At 36.6% G+C, this 22,087-nt stretch overlaps 1 protein-coding gene, 1 long non-coding RNA gene and 1 other non-coding gene across 14 annotated transcripts in view; all 3 read right to left on the reverse strand.

Moving 5' to 3' along the window:
• The window catches only part of Rad51b (RAD51 paralog B), a 574,154-nt gene that overhangs the window by 398,294 nt on the left and 153,773 nt on the right, over window positions 1-22,087 (reverse strand). The window lies entirely within an intron of this gene.
• On the reverse strand, window positions 7,502-21,401 carry LOC109675760 (uncharacterized). The gene is made up of 2 exons (XR_012446124.1): window positions 20,646-21,401; window positions 7,502-18,416 (listed from the first exon to the last, which is right to left on the reverse strand). It is a non-coding gene; the product is annotated as an uncharacterized lncRNA (long non-coding RNA).
• Window positions 19,851-19,957, reverse strand: LOC141421975 (U6 spliceosomal RNA). Its single transcript, XR_012446644.1, has one exon. It is a non-coding gene; the product is annotated as a U6 spliceosomal RNA (small nuclear RNA).

Genomic DNA, 22,087 nt, shown 5'->3' on the forward strand with positions numbered 1-22,087 from the left:
AAAGCATTTACTTAGCCACAAATTCACTTTACTTCCAACATTTTTGTATTATCAATAATGCTTTCGTGAACATCTTTGTGCTTTTCTACTTTAGAGAATTTCGTAAGTATAGATTCTAGCAATGATATTACTAGTCAAAGTCAACCAGTCAGTAAATAGTAGGTCGGGGTTAAGAGATGTGACAGCTGACTCATACTGGTTCGAGTGCTAATTGTTAAATTTTCATAACATTCTAAACTGGATGTCAAGTACAGCCATCATTAAAAATAAAATTTTATAAATGTTTAATTAAATAAATGTTATAATAGCAAAGACAATAAATATCCCAAACTCACCATTTATTAATTATATTACTACATTTTAATTGTTTTTGTTGCTCGAAAAGTTAGTTATATATCTATCATCTACTTGACAGAAATACTATATAATAGTCTTCCACTGCACATCTCTTCCCAAATACACATTCAGTGATGTCATGTTGATGGTCTGAACTTGTCCACGGTGAGAGTATTCATATCATCAAAATGGAAAAAGCAACATATTGGGGCTATTTAATTCCACCCCAAAGAATCCCAGGGAATTACCCTGATAAGATATTGTGGAGTGATACATGTATCTTATTTATTTTTCCCACAAACAGCCTATTTTTCTACTTACTTACTCCTTTAAAAGATGGAAGCAAAAGCTAATGTCTAAGCATTTTAATCACTCTGACTACTTTTTACACAATAATTTTATAGGATTTTTTTTATTAGTGCTGTGTAGACTGGCTCTCAGAGATACAGAAATGTTTAAGCCTTCAGTTGAAATGCTAAGATAAGAATAAATGACAAAAAGACAGAAAATGAAAACTGCCAAATGAGGATACAGGAGTAAAAAGAGAGAATATTTCCTCTGAAGAATTTCAAAAAGTCTACAAAAGATAAAACATTTTTAATTTTTAGATGAATAACTGGTGTCAGAGAAAAATGAAATGACTGTTTTAAAAGCGATCAAAAACTTCATTCCAAAAAAATGGTGACTGGGACACAGATATAGACTGTGTGAGTTCCAGGAATCAGGGACCTTGCTGAGATGGAGGAGACACGATTGGCTGAGGTAAAGCACCAGGGAGAACTGAAACATCGGCACCCTGAACCCCTAACCTATGGAAGGCACTGAAAGAACAGGTGGGCTGCCACCCACATGCTGCCTCCACTGCGCAAAAAACCTCCACCCTGCCAGCAAGCGAGCACACTGACCACCACCACCACAGGAAGGCTCCAGCACCACAAGGTGCCAGATCCAAATCTACCTAGGGGGGGGATTCCAAGATGGTGGCTAGAGGTAGGAAGCAGAAAGCCAGCCTCCTATAGTGAAATCTTGGAGAGATGCTGGAGACACACTTTGAAGGCATAATCACTGAGAAAAGGCATAACTTTGACCCCTCCAAGCCTCCAGCCAGCGCAGAAAATCTCCACTTCACATTAAACGGAGAAATGAGGAGGGCCCCCGGGACACCAGTGGCCGGCACCCAGTGGGAATATGCGGACCAGGTGAGCTTCGAGGTACCGCAGTTCTCCCACAGACAAACCTGGGCCAAAGCAGCATAGCCCCCTGGACAGACTGACCTCCACACAGGGAAAAAAAGAGAAACTGAGTAATAAGCAATAAGAACAGTTAAGACACGCTGGAAAGAGGGTGGGGCGCCCTGAGTGCTGAAGATTGGGAGAAGGGAATGCTTCCCAGGACTGTAAATAAACAAGCCAGGCAGGCCAGAGAGCCTCTGGCGGGAGCAGGGGCACGCACCCAGCAACCAGGAGCAGGGAAGCTTGTGAGAGGAGGGAGGAAAGCTCCACAGGAGAGGAGGAAAGACCCACTTCCTATGTGACCTGTAAACAAACATGGCGGCTGGCAGGAGCAGCAACACCGCCCAGTAATCAGGAACAGGAAAGCTTGTGAAAGTGGCGGTGGGAGGAAAACTGCACAGGAGAGGGGGGAAGCCCCACCTCCAACATGAACTGTCAATAAACATGCAGGTCTGACAACGCGGGGGCAGTGTCACCTTTCCCAGTGCTTGGAAAGGGGAAAGCCTGAAGCAGAGGCTCCCGCACAGGAGAACTCTGAACAAACAAAGCCTGCGGGGCCAGGTGAGTGCTAAGCTCACCCCAGAGATCTGCATAAATAACGCCGCCAGCTACAGGCTGAGAGCAGCAGGCAGGCAAGCAAGCCACACTTGCAGATACCACTCTCAGAACTGCCTCCAGACGCTTTTTTTCTTTTTCTCCCTACCTTTGATGAGAGAACAACCAAATTACACCTGCCAGCCGAAAAACTTACTGAAAATGTATTGCATTTGAACTTGGGACACTTGGTGGGGCTTTTGTGTGTGTGTGTGTGTGTGTGTGTGTGTGTGTAGTTTTGTTCTACTTTCTGCATCCCCTTTGATAAGACAACTACAGAACAACATCTGAGGCACCAACTCCAGGTTATTAAGACTGAAACTGCATTGCATATGAACTAAGAAGCTTTTTGTTTTTTGTTTTTTGTTTTTTTAATTTTCTATTTTCCTTTTTATTTTAATTCATTTTTATCTATAGATATTTCTTTCATTTACTTATTTTTTTATCTTTGATTTTCAATTCTCTCTCTGTCTCTCTAATGTCTGTTCAGCTTACTATCGATTAGTACACTAACACTCCCTGTTTATACCTTTGAAACTCTCTTGTCTGATACCTTGTTCTGCTTTCTCCCTCTTGTCTGTATATTTGTTTTCCCCTTTTCTTTAACTTCTTGCTTTCCATCTCAGCTCACTCTTCCATTCTCAATATTACCATTGTTATTATTACAAGCTAGAAAATAGTTAATTGCACACAGTACAGGGACAATAAAAACACCAACGAAAATGACGGGAAGACAGAAAAAACAGAGAAACCAGTTTCCCCACAGCAAAAAATTAGTACAGGAACCAGAGGGGAATGAAGAGAACAGAAACTCAGATGCAGACTCCAACAAAATGAAGATAAACTATGCCAAAAGACCCAATGAAGCCCACAAGAATAATTTAAAAGAAGACATACTACAAGTACTCAATGAGAATTTTATAGAGATGATACTGGATAGGGTCAACCAAAATTTACAGGAGACACTCAAGAAATTCCAAAACAACAAAAATAGAGAATTAGAAAAAGCAAAAGAAGAAATAAAGGAAACCACAGAAGCACTGTATAAACACTAAAGTGAAAGACAGAACACAATGAATAAATGGATAAATGAACTCAGGACAAAAATAGACAACATTAAAGAGGAAAACTGCCAGGATATGGAAAACCTCAGAAAAAAGAACGAAACAGAACTGCAAAACAAAACGGAAGGCCAATCCAGCAGAATATAACAAACAGAAGACAGAATCTCAGAACTTGAAGATGAAATGGTAATTAAAGGAAAAATCAAAGAACTATTAATTAAACAACTCAAGACCTGTGAAAAGAAAATCCAAGAACTCACTGACTCCATCAAAAGACCAAACTTGAGAATCATGGGCATCGAAGAAGGAGAAGAGGTGCAGGCGAAGGGAATGCGTAATATATTCAACAAAATAATAACGGAAAATTTCCCAAATCTAGAGAAAGATATTCCCATAGAGATGCAAGAGGCCTCCAGGACACCAAACAGACCAGATCAAAATAGAACTACTCCACGACATGTCATCATTAAAACAACAAGTTCAGAAACTAAGGAAAGAATATTGAAGGCTGTAAGACAGAAAAAACAAGTAACATACAAAGGTAAACTCATCAAAATCACAACAGACTTCTCAACAAAAACATTAAAAGCAAGAAGAGTGTGGGGTGAGATCTTCCGGGAACTGAATGAAAATAACTTCAACCCCAGGATACTCTACCCAGCAAAGCTATCATTCAAAATAGATGGAGCAATAAAAGTCTTCCATGATAAGCAGAAACCAAAACAATATGTGACCACAAAGCCACCATTACAAAAGATTCTGCAAGGGATTCTGCACACAGAAAGTGACACCCAACTTAACCATGAAAAGGCACGCAGCACCAAACCACAGGATAAGAAAAAGCAAGACAGTAGAGAGTAACATCAAGTTAGGTACACACAATCAAACCTTCAAACAACTAAGACAACTAAATGGCAGGAATCACCACATACCTATCAGTACTAACACTTAATGTTAATGGATTTAATTCACCCATCAAAAGACACCGTTTGACAAAATGGATTAAAAAACAAGGTCCAACAATTTGTTGATTACAGGAGACTCATCTCACCGACAGAAATAAGCATATGCTTAGGATGAAAGGCTGGAAGAAGATTTACCAAGCCAATGGCCCCCAAAACCAGGCAGGAGTAGCAATACTTATCTCTGACAAAGTAGACTTCAAACCTACATTGATCAAACGAGATAAAGAAGGACATTCCATACTAATAAAAGGGGAAACAGAACAAAAGGAAATAATAATCATCAATCTGTATGCACCCAATGTCAACACACCCAATTTCATCAAACAAACCCTGAAAGACCTAAAAGCATATATACACGCCAACACAGTGGTTGTAGGAGACTTTAACACTCCATTATCATCAATAGATAGGTCATCCAAACAAAAACTCAATAAAGAAATCCAAGATCTAAAATATGCAATAGATCAAATGAACCTAGTAGATGTCTACAGAACATTTCATCCAACCTCTACACAATATACATTCTTCTCAGCAGCCCATGGAACCTCCTCCAAAATAGAGCATATCCTAGGGCACAAAGCAAGCCTCTGAAAATATAAGAAAATAGAAATAATACCATGCATACTATCTGACCACAATGCAGTAAAAGTAGAACTCAACAACAAAAGTAAAGACAAAAAACATGCAAACAGCTGGAAACTAAATAACTCATTACGTAATGAAGAATGGATCATCAATGAAATAAAAGAGGAAATTAAAAAACTTCCTAGAAGTCAATGAAAATGAAAACACAACCTACGGGAACCTATGGGACACAGCTAAGGCAGTCTTGAGAGGAAAGTTTATAGCCATGAGTGCATATATTAAAAAGATTGAAAGATCCCAAATCAATGACCTAATGATACATCTCAAACTCCTAGAAAAACAAGAACAAGGAAATCCCAAAAGAAATAGAATGAGAAAAATAATAAAAATAAGAGCTGAAATCAATGAAATAGAAACCCTAACAACACCATACAAAGAATTAATGAAACAAAAAGTTGGTTCTTTGAAAAAATAAACAAGATCGATAGACCCCTGGCAAACCTGACTAAAATGAGGAGAAAAAAAACCCAAATTAGTAGAGTTAGGCATGCAAAAGGGGAGATAACAACAAACACCATGGAAGTCCAGGAAATCATCGGAGACTACTTCGAGAACCTATATTCAAATAAATTTGAAAATCTAAAAGAAATGGACAGATTTATAGATACATATGATCATCCAAAACTGAACCAAGAGGAAATTAATCACCTGAATAGACCTATAACACAAAATGAAATTGAAGCAGCAATCAAGAGTCTCCCCAAAAAGAAAAGTCCAGGACATGATGGATTATCTGCTGAATTCTATCAGACCTTTAAAGAAGAACTGATACCAACCCTCCTTAAACTGTTCCACGAAATAGAAAAGGGAAGGAAAACTGCCAAACACATTTTATGAAGCCACTATTACACTTATCCCAAAACCAGGCAAAGACACCTCCAAAAAGGAGAACTATAGGCCAATCTCCTTAATGAACATTGATGCAAAAATCTTCAACAAACTAATGGCAAACCGAATTCAGCAACACATCAAAAAGATTATTCACCACGACCAGGTAGGCTTCATCCCAGGGATGTAGGGGTGGTTCAACATACGAAAATCAATAAACGTAATAAACCACATTAACAGAAGCAAAGACAAAAACCATTTGATCATCTCAATAGATGCAGAAAAAGCCTTTGATAAAATCCAACATCATTTCATGATAAAAGCTCTAAGAAAACTAGGAATAAAAGGAAAGTTCCTCAACATTATGAAAGCTATATATGACAAACCTACAGCCAGCATTATACTTAACGAAGAAAAACTGAAACCATTCCCTCTAAAATCAGGAACCAGACAAGGATGCCCACTATCTCCACTCCTATTCAACATAGTACTGGAATTCCTAGCCAGAGCAATTAGGCAAGAAGAAGGAATAAAAGGAATACAAATAGGTAAAGAAACAGTCAAAATATCCCTATTTGCAGACGACATGATCCTATACCTTAAAGACCCAAAAAACTGTACTCAGAATCTTCTAGACATCATCAATAGCTATACCAAGGTAGCAAGATATAAAATCAACATAGAAAAATCATTAGCATTTCTATACACTAACAATGAGCAAACGGAAAAAGAATGTATGAAAACAATTCCATTTACAATAGCCTCAAAAAAAATCAAATACCTATGTGTAAACCTAACAAAAGATGTGAAAGACCTCTACAAGGAAAACTATACACTTCTGAAGAAAGAGATTGAGAACAGAAAAAACATGAAAAAATGCTCACCATCTCTAGCAATAAAGTAAATGCAAATTAAAACCACGCTATGATTCTACCTCACCCCTGTTAGAATAGCCATCATCAGCATCACCACCAACAACAGGTGTTGGCGAGGATGCGGGGGAAAAAGGAACCCTCTTACACTGTTGGTGGGAATGTAGACTAGTACAACCACTCTGGAAAAAAATTTGGAGGCTACTTAAAAAGCTAGACATCGGTCTACCATTTGATCCAGTAATACCACTCTTGGGGATATACCCAAAAGATTGTTACTCCAGAGGCACCTGCACACCCATGTTTATTGTGGCACTATTCACAGCAGCCAAGTTATGGAAACAGCCAAGATGCCCCACCACTGACGAATGGATTAAGAAAATGTGGTATCTATACACAATGGAATTCTATGCAGCCATGAAGAAGAACGAAATATTATCATTCACTGGTAAATGGATGGAATTGGAGAACATCATTCTGAGTGAGGTTAGCCTGGCCCAAAAGACCAAAAATCGTATGTTCTCCCTCATATGTGGACATTAGATCAAGGGTAAACACAACAAGTGGAATGGACTATGAGCACATGATAAAAGCTAGAGCACACAAGGGAGGGGTGAGGATAGGTAAGACACCTAAAAAATTAGCTAGCATTTGTTGCCCTCAACGCAGAGAAACTAAAGCAGATACCTTAAAAGCAACTGAGGCCAATAGGAAAAGGGGAACAGGTAGTAGAGAAAAGGTTAGTTCAAGAAGAATTAACCTAGAAGGTAACACCCACGCACAGGAAATCAATGTGAGTCAATGCCCTGTATAGCTATCCTTATCTCAACCAGCAAAAACCCTTGTTCCTTCCTATTATTGCTTATACTCTCTCTACAACAAAATTAGAAATAAGGGCAAAATAGGTTCTGCTGGGTATTGAGGGGGTGGGGGGAGAGGGAGGGGGTGGAGTGGGTGGTAAGGGAGGGGGTGGGGGCAGGGGGGAGAAATGAACCAAGCCTTGTATGCACATATGAATAATAAAAGAAAAAGGAAAACAAACAAACAAACAAAAAAAAAAAAACAAAAAACAAATCTGCCTAGGAGACACAGACAAACAGGACTGAATGCTAAAGGAGTAACACCAAAACAACTAAGACTGAAATTCTACTGTTCCTGAACCAGTGATTTTTTTTCTTTTTCTTTTCTTTAAGTGTTTGTTTCTCTTGTTTGCTGTTTGATTATCCATCATCTCTCCCTATTGGTTTCTTTTGTTCTCCTTTATTTTTTCTCCTTCTTTCTTGATTTTGTTAGTTTTACTACTGTAAGTTAGCTAATACTAAATTACACATAGAGTAGGGACACAAACAGTACCAAGTGAAATAATGCAAGATGAAAAAGGGTTGGAAACCATTCTCTCCCCCAAAATGAATGAGTGCAGGATTTAGAGGGAAAAAAAGAAAACGGATACCCACATCCTGACTCCAACAAATCAAAGATAAACTATACCAAGGAAACCAATGAAGCCCACGAGAACAACCTGAAAGAAGAAATTCTGCAAGTAATCAATGAGAACTTCATAGAGATGTTACTAGACAAGGTCAACCAAAACACACAGAAGGCCCTCAAGAATTTCCAAGACAACAAAGAATATGAGAAAACACAAAAACAAATAAATGAAATCATCGGAGCCCTAAATAAATGCCAAAGTGAAACAGAGAACACCATAAATAGAGAGAGAAATTAAGTGAGAAAATTGACAATATTAAAGAGGAAATGACCCATCATATGGAAAACCTCAGAAAAAAGAAACAGAAATACGAAACAAAATGGAAGGCTACTCCAGGAGACTAGAACAAGCAGAAGACAGAATCTCAGAACTTGAAGAGGAAATGGTAATGAAAGGAAAAACTTAAGAACTATTAGTCAGACAACTCAACTCCTGTGAAAGGAATATGCATGAATTCACTGACTCCTCAAAAGACCAAACCCAAGAATCATGGGCACTGAAGAAGAAGAGATGCAAGCAAAATGGATTTGTAATATATTCAACAGACTAATAAAAGAAATTTTCCCAAATCTAGAGAAAACTATGCCCATTCAGGTACAGGAAGCCTCCAGGACACCAAAAAGACTTGATCAAAATAGAACTACCCCACAACAAACACAGAGAATAGAGAAAGAATATAGAAAGCTGTAAGAGAGAAAAAACAAATAACTTACAAAGGTAAACCCATCTAAATCACAGCAGATTTCTCAACGGAAACCTTAAAAGCAAGAAGAGCATGGAGTGAGAGGTCTTCAGGGCACTGAATGAAACTAACTTCAACCCTAGGATACTCTACCCAACAAAACTATTATTCAAAATAGATGGAGCAATAAAAGTCTTCCATGACAAGCAGAAACTAAAACAATATATGACCACCAAGCCACCACTACAAAAGATTCTTCAAGGAATTCTACACACAGAAGGTGAAAGGAAACAAAACCATGAAAGGGCAGGCAGTATCAAACCACAGGAGAAGAAAAGGCAAGAAAGTAGAGAGTAACACTGATTCAGCTGCACACAATCAAACCCTTAAAAAACAAAAACAACTAAATGACACGAATCACCACATACCTATCAATAGTAACACTGAATGTTAATGAACTTAATTCCCCCATCAAAAGACACTGCTTGGCAAACTAGATTAAAAAGGAAGATCCAACAATCTGCTGCCTACAGGATACCCATCTCATCGACAGAAACAAGCACTGGCTGGGGGCGAAAGGCTAGAAGATTTGCCAAGTCAATTGGCTAAGAAAACAGGCAGGGGTAGCAATACTTATCTCAGACAAAATAGACTTCAAACTTACATTGATCAAACAGGATAAAGAAGGACACTCCACACTAATAAAAGAGGGAATACACCAAAAGGAAATAACAATTATCAACCTATATGCACCCAACGTCAAAGCACCCAATTTCATCAAACATACTCTGAAGGACCTAAAAACATATATAAACTCCAACATAGTGGTAGTGGGAGACCATAATACTCCCCTATCACCAATAGATAGGTTATCGAAACAAAAAAATCCATAAAGAAATTCTCGAACTAAACTACACCATAGATCAAATGGACCTAGCTGATGTCTGCAGAATATTTCATTAAACTTCTGCACAATATACCTTCTTCTCAGCAGCTCATGGAACCTTCTCCAAAACTGATCATATCTTAGGGCACAAACCAAGCCTCAGCAAATATAAGAAAACAGAATTAATCCCATGCATTCTATCTGATCATAATGCATTAAAACTAGAAATCAACAACAAAAACAACAGTAAAAAACATGCAAACAATTGGAAGCTGAACAACACATTGCTCAATGATCAATGGGTCACTGATGGAATAAAAGAGAAAATTAAAGCGTTCCTTGACGTTAATGAAAATGAAAACACAACCTACCGGAACCTATGGAATACAGCAAAGGCAGTCCTAAAAGGAAAGTTATAGCTATAAGTGCATATATTACAAGATCAGAAAGATCTCAAATCAATGACCTAATGCTACATCTCAAACTCCTAGAAAGACAAGAACAAGCAAATTCCAAAACAAGCAGAAGGAAAGAAATAATAAAAATAAGGGCTGAAATCAACGAAATGGAAACAAAAAAAGCCCATACAATCAATGAAACAAAAACCTGGTTCTTTGAAAAAATAAATAAGATTGACAGACCTCTGGCAAACCTGACTAAAATGAGGAGAGAAAAAACCCAAATCAGTAAAATCTGAAATGCAAACGGGGAAAAAACAACAAACACCACAGAAAACATCAGAGACTACTTTGAGAAGCTATATTCTAATAAATTTGAAAATCTTGAAGAAATGGACAGATTTCTAGATACTTATGACCATCTAAAACTGAACCAAGAGGGTATTAATCACCTGAATAGATCTGTAACACAAAATGAAATTGAAGCACAAATAAAGAGTCTTCCAAAAAAGGAAAGTCCAGGACATGATGGAGTCTCTGGTGAATTCTATCAGACATTTAAAGAAGAACTAATACCAACCCTCCTTAAACTGTTACACAAAATAGAAAGGAAAGGAACACGACCTACCTCATTTTATGAAGCCAATATTACTCTCATCGCAAAACCAGACAAAGACACCTCCAAAAAGGAGAACTGTAGGCAAATTTCTTTAATGAACATCAATGCAAAAATCCTCAATAAAATAGTAGCAAACCAAATCCAACAACACATCAGAATGATCAATCACCACGACCAAGTAGGCTTCATCCCAGGAATGCAGAGGCAGTTCAACATACACAAATCTATAAATGTAATATAGCACATTAACAGAAGCAAAGACAAAAACCACTTGATTATCTCAACAGATGCAGAAAAAGCATTTAACAAGATCCAACACCACTTCATGCTAAAAGCTCTAAGAAAACTAGGAATAGAAGGAATGTACCTCAACATTGTAAAGGCTATATATGACAAACCTACAGCCAGCATTATACTTAATGGTGAAAAACTGAAACCATTTCCTGTAAACTCAGGAATGAGCCAAGGGTGCCCACTATCCCCACTCCTATTCAACATAGTACTGGAATTCCTAGCCAGAGCAATTAGGCAAGAAGAAGAAATAACAGGAATACAAATAGGTAAAGAAACTGTCAAAATATCCCTATTTGCAGACGATATGATCCTATACCTTAAAAACCCAAAAAACTACCCAAAAACTCCTGGAAACCATAAACAGCTATAACGAGGTGGCAGGATACAAAATCAACTTACAAAAATCATTAGCTTTTCTATACACCAACAATGAACAAACTGAGAAGGAACATATGGAAACAATTCCATTTACAATAGCCTCAAAAAAATTAAATACCTAGGAATAAACTTAAAGGATGTGAATGACTTCTACAAGGAGAACTACAAACCCCTGAAGAAAGAGATCAAGGAAGACTACAGAAAATGGAAAGATCTCCTGTGCTCATGGATTGGCAGAATCAACATAATAAAAATGGCTCTACTACCAAAAGCAATCTACATGTTTAATGCAATTCCCATCAAAATCCCAATGACATTCACCACAGACATTGAAAAATCAACCCTAACATTCATTTGGAAACACAAGAGACCATGAATAGCCAAGGCAATACTCAGCAAAAAGAACAATGCTGGAGGTATCACAATACCTGACTTCAAACTATATTACAAAGCAATAGCAATAAAAACAGCATGGTACTGGCACAAAAACAGACATGAAGACCAGTGGAACAGAACAGAGGACCAGGATATGAATTCACAAAACTATACTCACCTTATTTTTGACAAAGGTGCCAAAAATATACAATGGAGAAAAGACAGCCTCTTCAAGAAATGTGGCTGGGAAAAGTGGTTATCCATCTGCAAGAAACTGAAACTAGATCCATGTTTATCACCTTGTACTAGTATTAACTCAAAATGGATCAAGGACCTTAATATCAGACCCAAAACTCTGAAGTTAGTACAGGAAGGAACAGGAAACACTCTGGAAGTAACAGGAATAGGCAAGGACTTCCTCAATATAACCTGAGCAGCCCAGCAGCTCAGAGAAAGAAAGGACAAATGGGACTTCATAAAATTAAAAAGCTTCTGCACAACAAAAGAAATGGTCTCTAAACTGAAGAGAGCACCCATAGAGTGGGAGAAAATGTTTGCCAGGTATACATCAGACAAAGAACTGATAACCAGAATATACAGGGAACTTAAGAAACTAAACTCTCCCCAAATCAATGAACCAATAATGAAATGGGCAACTGAACTAAACAGAACTTTCTCAAAAGAAGAAATTGAAATGGCAAAAAAAACATGAAAAAATGCTCACCATCTCTAGCCATTAAGGAAATGCAAATCAAAACCACACTAAGATTCCACCTCACCCCTGTTAGAAGAACCATCATCAAAAACACCACCAATAACAGGTGTTGGCGAGGATGTGGGGAAAAAGGAACCCTCGTACACTGCTGGTGGGAATGCAAGCTAGTGCAACCACTCTGGAAAAAAATTTGGAGGCTTCTTAAAAATCTAAACATAGATCTGCCATATGATCCAACAATCCCACTCCTGGGGATATACCCAAAGGAATGCGACACAGGTTACTCCAGAGGCACCTGCACACCCATGTTTATTGCAGCGCTATTCACAATAGCCAAGTTAAGGAAACAACCAAGATGGCCTACTACTGACGAGTGGATCAAGAAAATGTGGTATTTATACACAAAGGAATTTTACTCAGTTATGAAGAAGAATGAAATCTTATCACTTGCAGGTAAATGGATGGAACTGGAGAACATCATTCTGAGCAAGGTTAGCCAGGCTCAGAACGCCAAAAATCGTATGTTCTCCCTCATGTGCGGACTTTATATCTAGGGTAAATACTGCAATGTTATTGGACTTGGGTCACATGACAAGGGGAGAGCACATACGCGAGACATGGGGATAGGCAGTAAACCCAAAACATGAAAGCGTTTGATGTCCCCACTCCAGAGGAACTAATACAGAAACCTTAAAGCGACAGAGGTCAACACGAGAAGGGGATCAAGAACCAGTGTAAAGATCAGTTACAGATGAATCAACTTGGGTTGTAACACATTAGTACATGGAAGCAATGCTAGGACTCTCTCAGTATAGCTGTCCTTAAGTAGCAAAAATGCTTTGTCTTTCTTATTATGCTTATGTCTTCTCTTCAACAAAATTAGAGATAAGGGCAGAACAGGTTCTGCCTGGAAGCAAGGGGAGGAGACGGGGAGAGGGTGGAGGAGGGGGCGGGGGGGAATGACCCAAACAATGTATGCACATGTGAATAAATGAATAAAAAATAAAAATAAATACACATACAAAAAAAATTCATCCCTTGCCACATTTGATGGACCACAGCATGCAAAGTTGAAACAGGAAAATCTTGACTTTGCAGACAGCCTGGGCTACCTAGCAAGATCCCATTTCAATAAAATTTTTAAAAATCCATCCTTAGGGACTTGGATGTGGCTCAGGGGGACAGTTTTTCCCTAGCATTAGAGACCCTGGGTTCCATTTCCAGCATGGGGTGGGGTTGGGTGGGGGGACAGAGGACAATAGGATTCCATCCTCTGCTTTCACTCACTTTCACACATCTACTTAGTAACACATCACTCTCTCCCCCTTACTATGTTGTGGTGACTGTAACTATAATATACTTCTTCCTTGCCCCATTATACCACTTACACCTCTAGAATATTCATCATTGTCTCTGTATTATAGCAAATGTTCAATAGATGTTGTGGCTTTAATGAGTGAGTGAAAGAATGGACTAATGAATAAGAGCTCATATTTATGAGCTTACAATGTGCTGAGCACTGTTCTATGCACATTATATATATCTAATTATTTAAATGTTTATTATGGGGAGCCCAAACACACCACTTAAGGAACTCCAGAGGAAATGGGACCAACAGCCAGCAACAATTGCCACACATTGAATGGATGACCCTTAAGATGATTCCAAAGGTTAGCTCCTGGTCTTTGAGTTTATCAATCTCAGAAACTAAGGAATCATTTTATGACTATTACTTATACAGACAAGGGTTGTCAATCTTTTCCTTAAGGGCCAAATAAATATTTTGAAGACAGAAAATCTTCAAATTTTTGGCAAATTCTTTTTTGAGTTTTGTTAAACCTGTCTAAAAATGCAAAGCTACTTTTAACTTGTGGGTATATAAAACATTCTGTGGGCTAGCTCCCTGGGTCATAATTTGCCTGATAGACTATGATACAGAAATATTAACTACTATAGGTTTAAATGAACAAACAGATTTTATTAAAATAACATCTAAAATTATACCAAATTAAGAAAACATACTTTTTGGATCCAGCCTGTTACTATCCACTAAAAGCACAATCTACCCCAAATTGTGTTGATAACTAAAAATGTAGACCCAAGCATCCATAATTTCCATTACAATAAATACCCCTTCATAATTTACATTCCCCTGCTTTGAAAAGGTCTGGAATCCCGTCTGAAAGAAATCATCTCTGTAGAATCTACTTCTTGAGGCATCTACATAGATATCTCTATGTTTATTGAGATTCATGACAGCCACTGTAACTGATAAAACACTGAACACGTCTAATCTTTAGTGATGATGCTTTACCAGAAAATGTTTATTATTCTTGACAGGAAATGATGGAAACTAAGAAGAAACAGCCAGACAACCTTCACATGTAAGTGAACTGAAATTTTTAGAGAACAGTTCCCCCCTAGTAAATTTGTTTACCAGTAGCTTAATCAGTCAAATTTACAGCTGTTAACAGGTTGTTCCTCAGCATTTCCAAACATATAAATAATAGAAATCTTTTTTTTTTTTTTGGTGGTGGGGCAGTACGGGGATTTGAATTCAAGGTCTCATGCTTGTTAGCCAGGCACTCTACCAGCCCATAAATAGGCTTCTTAATCAAAAAACAAAAACAGGTTCAGAGTCCAGCTGTTTAAACTAGAGCTGGTAAATCAAAACTTAACTATAGTTAAGGCAATGTCAACCAGAATCATAATCCTGGTAGAAAAGTTGTTTTTCTGTTTCCTCAAAACTACAAGGATGCTGCTCAGTGACTACTTCTGTAATCATCTAAAGCCAAAACTACATGATCCCACTTAGTAAAATGCCCGGTCTAATGCCAAACCAAACACATGTGTTTTCAAATTGAGGTTCCAAATTAGGAAAAGGGTAATCAGTTAAATTTAAACTGGAAGGTAAAAATTTCTGAGAGTCTATAAATCAGAAGGCCCTTAGAAACTGAAATGGGTATGAGTGAGGAAATTAACTCATGTATATAAAAATTTTTATTCACTTTGCCACAAGAATGTAAAAATAAAGTTTAAGTGAGTAAAAGTACCATAACTTTAGGTTTGTATACAGCCCTCTTTCAAATTGAAAATAGATATGAATTGATTACAATAGGTAAGGCAAGTGTGCAATGTCAATAAAAATCAGTTGCCTTGAAGATTAGTTAAAATAATCATTGCAAAAGTAATGAATCCAATCATTTAAAATATACAACTAATCAATTTACTTCCTCCATTTTTAGAAATCTCCAAAATTAGAATTATTTCAAAGCATCTGACAGTTTTTACAGTTTTGTGTGACTCCCTATATTTCTTTCATATGAAAGATCACCCAAAGTATTAAGTTTAGAAAAAACAGAGCAGCTAAGCATACACAAAAATCTGTCACTCATGAAAATAACACTTTGAACCTATATTACTACATAATTGACAAATTATATAATATAAGTTGGGCTTAAACTAGGACATGATCTGTATGGAAACCTAAATTTTATAATAGGTACTTAAATGTTATAATATCTACTAAACTCAACTTTTCTTCAAATTATTCCAATATGACTTCAAACTAAGTGCTCTCAGTAGAAGCTAACCAGAAGAAACAACTCAGATGTATACTTTTCAGAGTACTTAGAAAGGATCCATAACATTTAAAATAATGACATTTAGGCAAGAATATACATTTATAACCATCTGAATTCTTCTAACATATAGGAAATATTTTCATACTGACAAAACAGAATCCACTACTTTAAAACCTTAACAGTTATACTAGAAATGCAGGGAAAAATTTGGCCTGAATAATGGCCTAAATAAATGATATACTACCCCAAACAACTATCAATTTCTCCAATGAAGCTCTGTCAGAGGGCCCAATGTTCAAATGATCTTTTTCTCTGAACTTCTACAGAACTTACACACTAAATCATATTGTCGAGCAGTTGATTATATAATGATTTGTGTTGTTTTCAAGACATTTTTAGTTTTTCTCTAAGTTTTAAAAATCTTTTTAAGGTCACAGCAAGGCAACCACATCTAGGAATTCTTATAGCAACTACTAACCTTCTTAGAACTCTCCTTAATGCTGTGGGAAGGCAGATTCCAATTAGATACGAAGAGTTTGAATACCACTTAATTCATCAGACTATGACAGTACAAAACAGTGAAATCATAATAGCAATATTTGAAGAAGAGTAAACAAGATGTCCTCAGCAGTTCGGATTAGAGACTGGAGACCAGAGGAAAAACAAAACAAAAATTAAGTCACTACTCAGTTGTTCACAAAACAGATGGCAGATACGTAATCTATCGTGGTGAGAGAAGTAGAAACAGGCACAGAAACAAATGAATGGATTGAGAGAGGCTAGAAATAATAAACTTAACAAACTGATAATCTGTTAAATATGAGAAGATAGAAACAATGACTGAAGATAATTAGTTTAGTACAACAAAGATTTATGAAGATCCAAATTTGTGCAAAGCACTCAAAAACATGAAAATAAATTAGCTCTCAAAGTGCTCAAAATTTAATAAGGGTAAAGTCCATAAAAATAATGAGGTTTGATCATAAAGAGTATTATCAGTCCAGAGGATGACTCACTCAATCCTAAGTATAAATAGGAAGAACAAGATTTTAAGTCTGAGTGACTATTTGAATGGAACTTTTGCCAAATCATATGTATTCTTTTTTTTTTTCAAAATGTGTATTAATCCACCTCTCTTAAATCACTTTGTACTAACAAAATCCAGGCACAGATCATTTTTTACCTATAATACTTCGTCAGCATGACTCCCAGCATCAAACATAATCTCTCACCCAAGCAAATCAAGTTAGTCACCAAAGTTTTAGCAGACAACTTTTGTCATGCTACCCTCTTGTACTCTGAGGAGTTTGGTAGCTTCCAATGACTCCAAGGATCAGTCATTTGTTCCCAAAACAATTACTTCTCTCAGGCCTCTGGTATCTCTCATCACAGCTCTTCTCATTTTGCTCATAAAAGTTTTAAATTACTTTTATCCTACTTAAAGAGATGCAGCTTTAACGTTAACATGAGGAGCACTTGACTTACTGAGTCAGAAAACCTAGGATTCCACAGTGGTTCTGCCACCTCTCAGTTATATGATATTGGACAAATCAATCTGTATTCTTCTTTCTGTAATCTGAGGAAACAAGGCCATTCTCATGGGGATACTGTGAAGACTTATGTGAAATTTTAATAAAGTGAGAAGGGCAAGGATGTAAATTTCTGCATAAATTATAAGGATGATTATAGATCCATATCAGGTAAGGCTACTTCTCTACATAATGGTGCTCCATTTAAATGAATCAGATTAGAAACTGTGTATGATATCATTCATCTTGGCATGTCAGGCTGATGGGGTGGGGAGAAAACAGTAGATGATATTTAAATCTATATCCATTACTTCCCAAGACTCCTGAGGCTTTTGATTTTGTATCCCTATCCAAGCCAACTAAACTTAAGTTTGTATCTATAAGCAAAAGCAAAACCTAACCAACCTTTTAAAGCTTGATCACTTAAGGATTCCTACTTTTAAAGCATTTGTAATTTGGGAAATTTTAAGCTACCTTTTTTCACTATTCACTTCTATATATGTAATGACATGCTAGTCTTACTTGTCTTGTATTAACTGTCTATAACAATGCTACCTACTAAATCTTCTATAGTGATAGATATGTTCATATCTGTACTGTCCAATATGGTACCCACTACCAATCTGTAGCTACTAAGCACCTGTAATAGAGGTAGTGCATCTAAAGAATGAAATTTTTACTTTAATCTTAATTAATTTAAATTTCAATGGCCATACATGTCTAGTGGCTACAATTTTGGACAACTCAGGTCTATAGCATATGTGGAAGAAACACATTTTTTTCCCAAAAATGCACCTTGTATGACCAAGATTTATGTCATTCTCTCATTCTTTCTTAGATTACCTTTCCTCCTACTGTGTGCCACCCAAACTCCCATTTATCTTTCCAAGCCAGTTCACACGTTACTTTTTCATGAAGCTTCCTTTGGTTTCTTTGAGAACAAAAGGATAAAAAAAATCACAGTTAAGGAAAATCTCCACTTGAAATCCCAGAAATACACTTTATATATCAGAACTGACAATAACTTGAACAAATACTGAATGTCAATTTTCTAATGTATTAAATAGTAATATATATATATATGCTAATGTTGCATATTTGTCACAAGAATTAGAAATTCTGAATAACATCATCATGTGACTAACATTTATTAGCTGTCTACTAATGTCAGTCACTGTGGAAGGGAAACACATGAATTTTTCATTCCATTTTCACAGCAACCCTATAAAGTAAGTAATATTCCTTTATCCCTCATCCATATATACAACAGTTTTTGCTCATTTATTCATTCACCAAGGCCAAATGTACTTGGCAAGAAACTGAGGGTAAAGAAGTCAACAAAATAGAGTCCTTGTACTCATAGATCTTCTATCTTAATGGAAAAGGCAGACAATAAGCAAGAAAACAAATACATATATAATATAATGTTAGTAGTGTGCTGAGTGTTGTGAAGAAAAATACAGCAGGGTAAAAAAGTGATGAATGTAAATTTCTAGAAAAGATTGTGTATCAAAACCTTTCTATTGAGGTAATGTTTGAACAGGGAAGTAAATAAAGCATAACGATAAGCTTTGTAGCTATATGGAGGAAGAATATTCCCAGGAAAGGAAAAGAATTACTGGAAGCCAATACAAAGCCAACCCCACACTGATGCTAGAAATACATGAGTAAACTAGAAAAAGTATATGGCCTCCAGGATATTACATAATCATGAATAAATGAACAAAAATATAATGTTTTAGAAATAAGAAGCTCCATGAAGAAAAAAGAATGAAATAGAGTGATGGAAGATAAAGATATTGAGAAATCAATAACAAAAAGATTAACTATAGAGCAAGTATTTAAACTTATAAAGTCCTAAACTCATTGTTTTAATTAACATTCTATTCTCTTCCCCTAATACTAATAAAGCCTCTACTAGGAACCACAGAATGACAAAACTCACAGTCTATTATACACTTAACAGTATTACAATGGCATACAGGAAATAGAAAATAAGATTGAAGTAACTCAGATTTCCATTCTAGACAAAATATGAAAATTGTAATTAAAGAGACCATGAGCCTAAAACTAGAGAGATAACTCTCCTTATTTAGGGAAATTCCATTTTTAAAAACTCACAACAATAAACAAAAAAAGTAACATTTAAAGGGAACATGATAGGTTTTCAAAGGGATCAGAACTACTTAAATGGGCCTAGAGCTTATCCATATCCTATGGGGCTGGCAAATGGTAAATGGGAGACTGTAAACAACAGTGAAGGAAAAACAAAGTTTTCATTACACAGATATTAACTGACAAATCAGCAATACAGATAAGGAGTTATTGGCACTATGTGATAAGTATTTTCTTCATTATAATTTTTTTTAATATGGAACGCTTCACGAATTTGCATGTCATCCTTGTGCAGGGGCCATGCTAATCTTCTCTGTATCGTTCCAATTTTAGTATATGTGCTGCCGAAGCGAGCACTCATTATAACTCTTCCAGAAATAAAACATTTCTTTTCCAAGCTGCTTCTTATAGCAAACTAGTTCACACCTATCAAAACTTTAACTAACCATGCCATAATGATCTGTTTAACCTGTATAAAAAGAACTTATTAATAATTATATTTTTCCTTAATTAGAAAGCAATATATACTCTTTAAAATTTTATTAGCATATAATAGTTGTACGGGGGATACATTGTGACATTTACATATGTGCTCACAATATATCTTAATTAAACTCACCCCTTCCATCATTCTTCTTCATCCCCTTCTCCCCCCACCCTTTTTTTTTTTTTTTTGGTAGTACTGGAATTTGAACTCAGAGTTTTATGCTTGCAAAGCAGGCATTCTACTGCTTGAGCCACACTTCCAATCCATTTTGCTCTGGCTACTTTTTGGAGATGGGGGTCTCATGAACTATTTGCCCAGGCTGGCCTTGAACCGCAATCCTTCCAAGCTCACTCTCCCAAGTAGCTAGGATTGCAGGTGTGAGCCACCAATGCCTGGTTCGGCCCCCTACCCTGCCCTTATTACAACAATTTCAACAAGTTCATAGTTCTGTTTTCATACATGAATTTAAAACACATCTACCATATTTGCCCTCTTTTCACCCTGTCTGTTTACCCTTCCCCACCACTGGTATTCACTTCCAGAGAGGACCTCTTTTACCTTCATGTTCTTCATTTTTTAAGTGTATATTGATTGTTCAAAGTGGGTTCCCCTGGAGATTTCATGCATGTATATATGGTACTTCAAACAGATTAACCCCCTCTATTATTTACTCTTTCTCTTGACAATCTGGAAAATTCAGAACTGCAGAATGGAGAAAATAAATATCAACTTTAATTCTATCATTAAAAGATAATCACTATCAATATGATGGGGTATACCTTTCCATTCAATTCTACATGTATGTTTAATGGGTTTTGCATGGGTGATTGTTGTTTTTATAAATTGTTATCATACTTTTTTTTTTTTAAGCAGGGTCTCACGATGTAGCGAAGGCTGGCCTCCAACTCATTCTGTAGCCTATGATGGCCTTGAATACAACCTTCCTGTCTCATCCTCCCCAGTGTGGAGATTTAGACATGTGTCACTTTTCAACAGTCTTATATATTACTAGTTTCATATAATATTAACATTGAAGAGCAATTTGTCAATGTTGCAAAGTATGACTTTTAATAAGGGTAGTGAAATAGTCTATTATATGTCCTTAGCCACCTTCTATTGTTGATCTCAAGTTTATAAAATAAAATGCTAGGATGAACATAATTGTACACTATCTATATGCAAAAAAATGAGTGTTTGCTCAGGATAAATTTCAAGAAGGGCCAGAGTACAGTTCAGTGGTGGAGATCTGTCTACCACTTAAAAGAATATTTCATATAGGGAGATATTTGTCCTTCATCAACATACATGTTACAAGTATTTCTGAGGTACTCATACAACTCAACAATAAAAAGACAAAGAGGAGAAGAGAGAAGGGAAGAGGAGAGAGGGGAGAGGAAGGAAGAGGAGGGGAGGGGAGGGCAGAGCAGAAGAGAGGAGAGGGGAGAGGGGAGAGGAGGGGAGGGGAGGGGAGGGGAGGGGAGGGGAGGGGAGGGGAGGGAAAAATGTAGTGGTGTAGATGCTGAGAAAAAGTTTGGCAGTTCCTCAAATAGTTAACCCAGCCAAGATAATTGAAAGCATATGTCCACACAAAAACTTGACAAAAAAATGTTCATAATAGCATTATGTATAAGAGCCAAAAAATGCATCTACTAAGTTATGGTACCTATACAATAGAATATTATTTGACTGTAACATGGATAAACCCTGAAAACATCATATTATATAAAATAAGCCAGACACAAAGACCACCTTATTTAAGGATTCCACTTATATGAAATGTTCAGAATAGGCAAATACATAAAAAAGAAAGTAGATTAGTAGTTGTCAGGGGCTCAGGGAAGGTAAGAATATAGAGTGACTGATAATAGGTTTTTTTGGAGATGACGAAAATGTTCTGAAAAAGATAGTGGCAATGGTTGCACAACTCTGAATAGTATTTTTTAAAACCCATTGAATTGTATACTTTACAATAATGAATTATATTGTATTTGAATTATACC

This window comes from Castor canadensis, chromosome 3, assembly GCF_047511655.1.
Source record: "Castor canadensis chromosome 3, mCasCan1.hap1v2, whole genome shotgun sequence".
NCBI classification, from domain to species: Eukaryota; Metazoa; Chordata; class Mammalia; order Rodentia; family Castoridae; genus Castor; species Castor canadensis.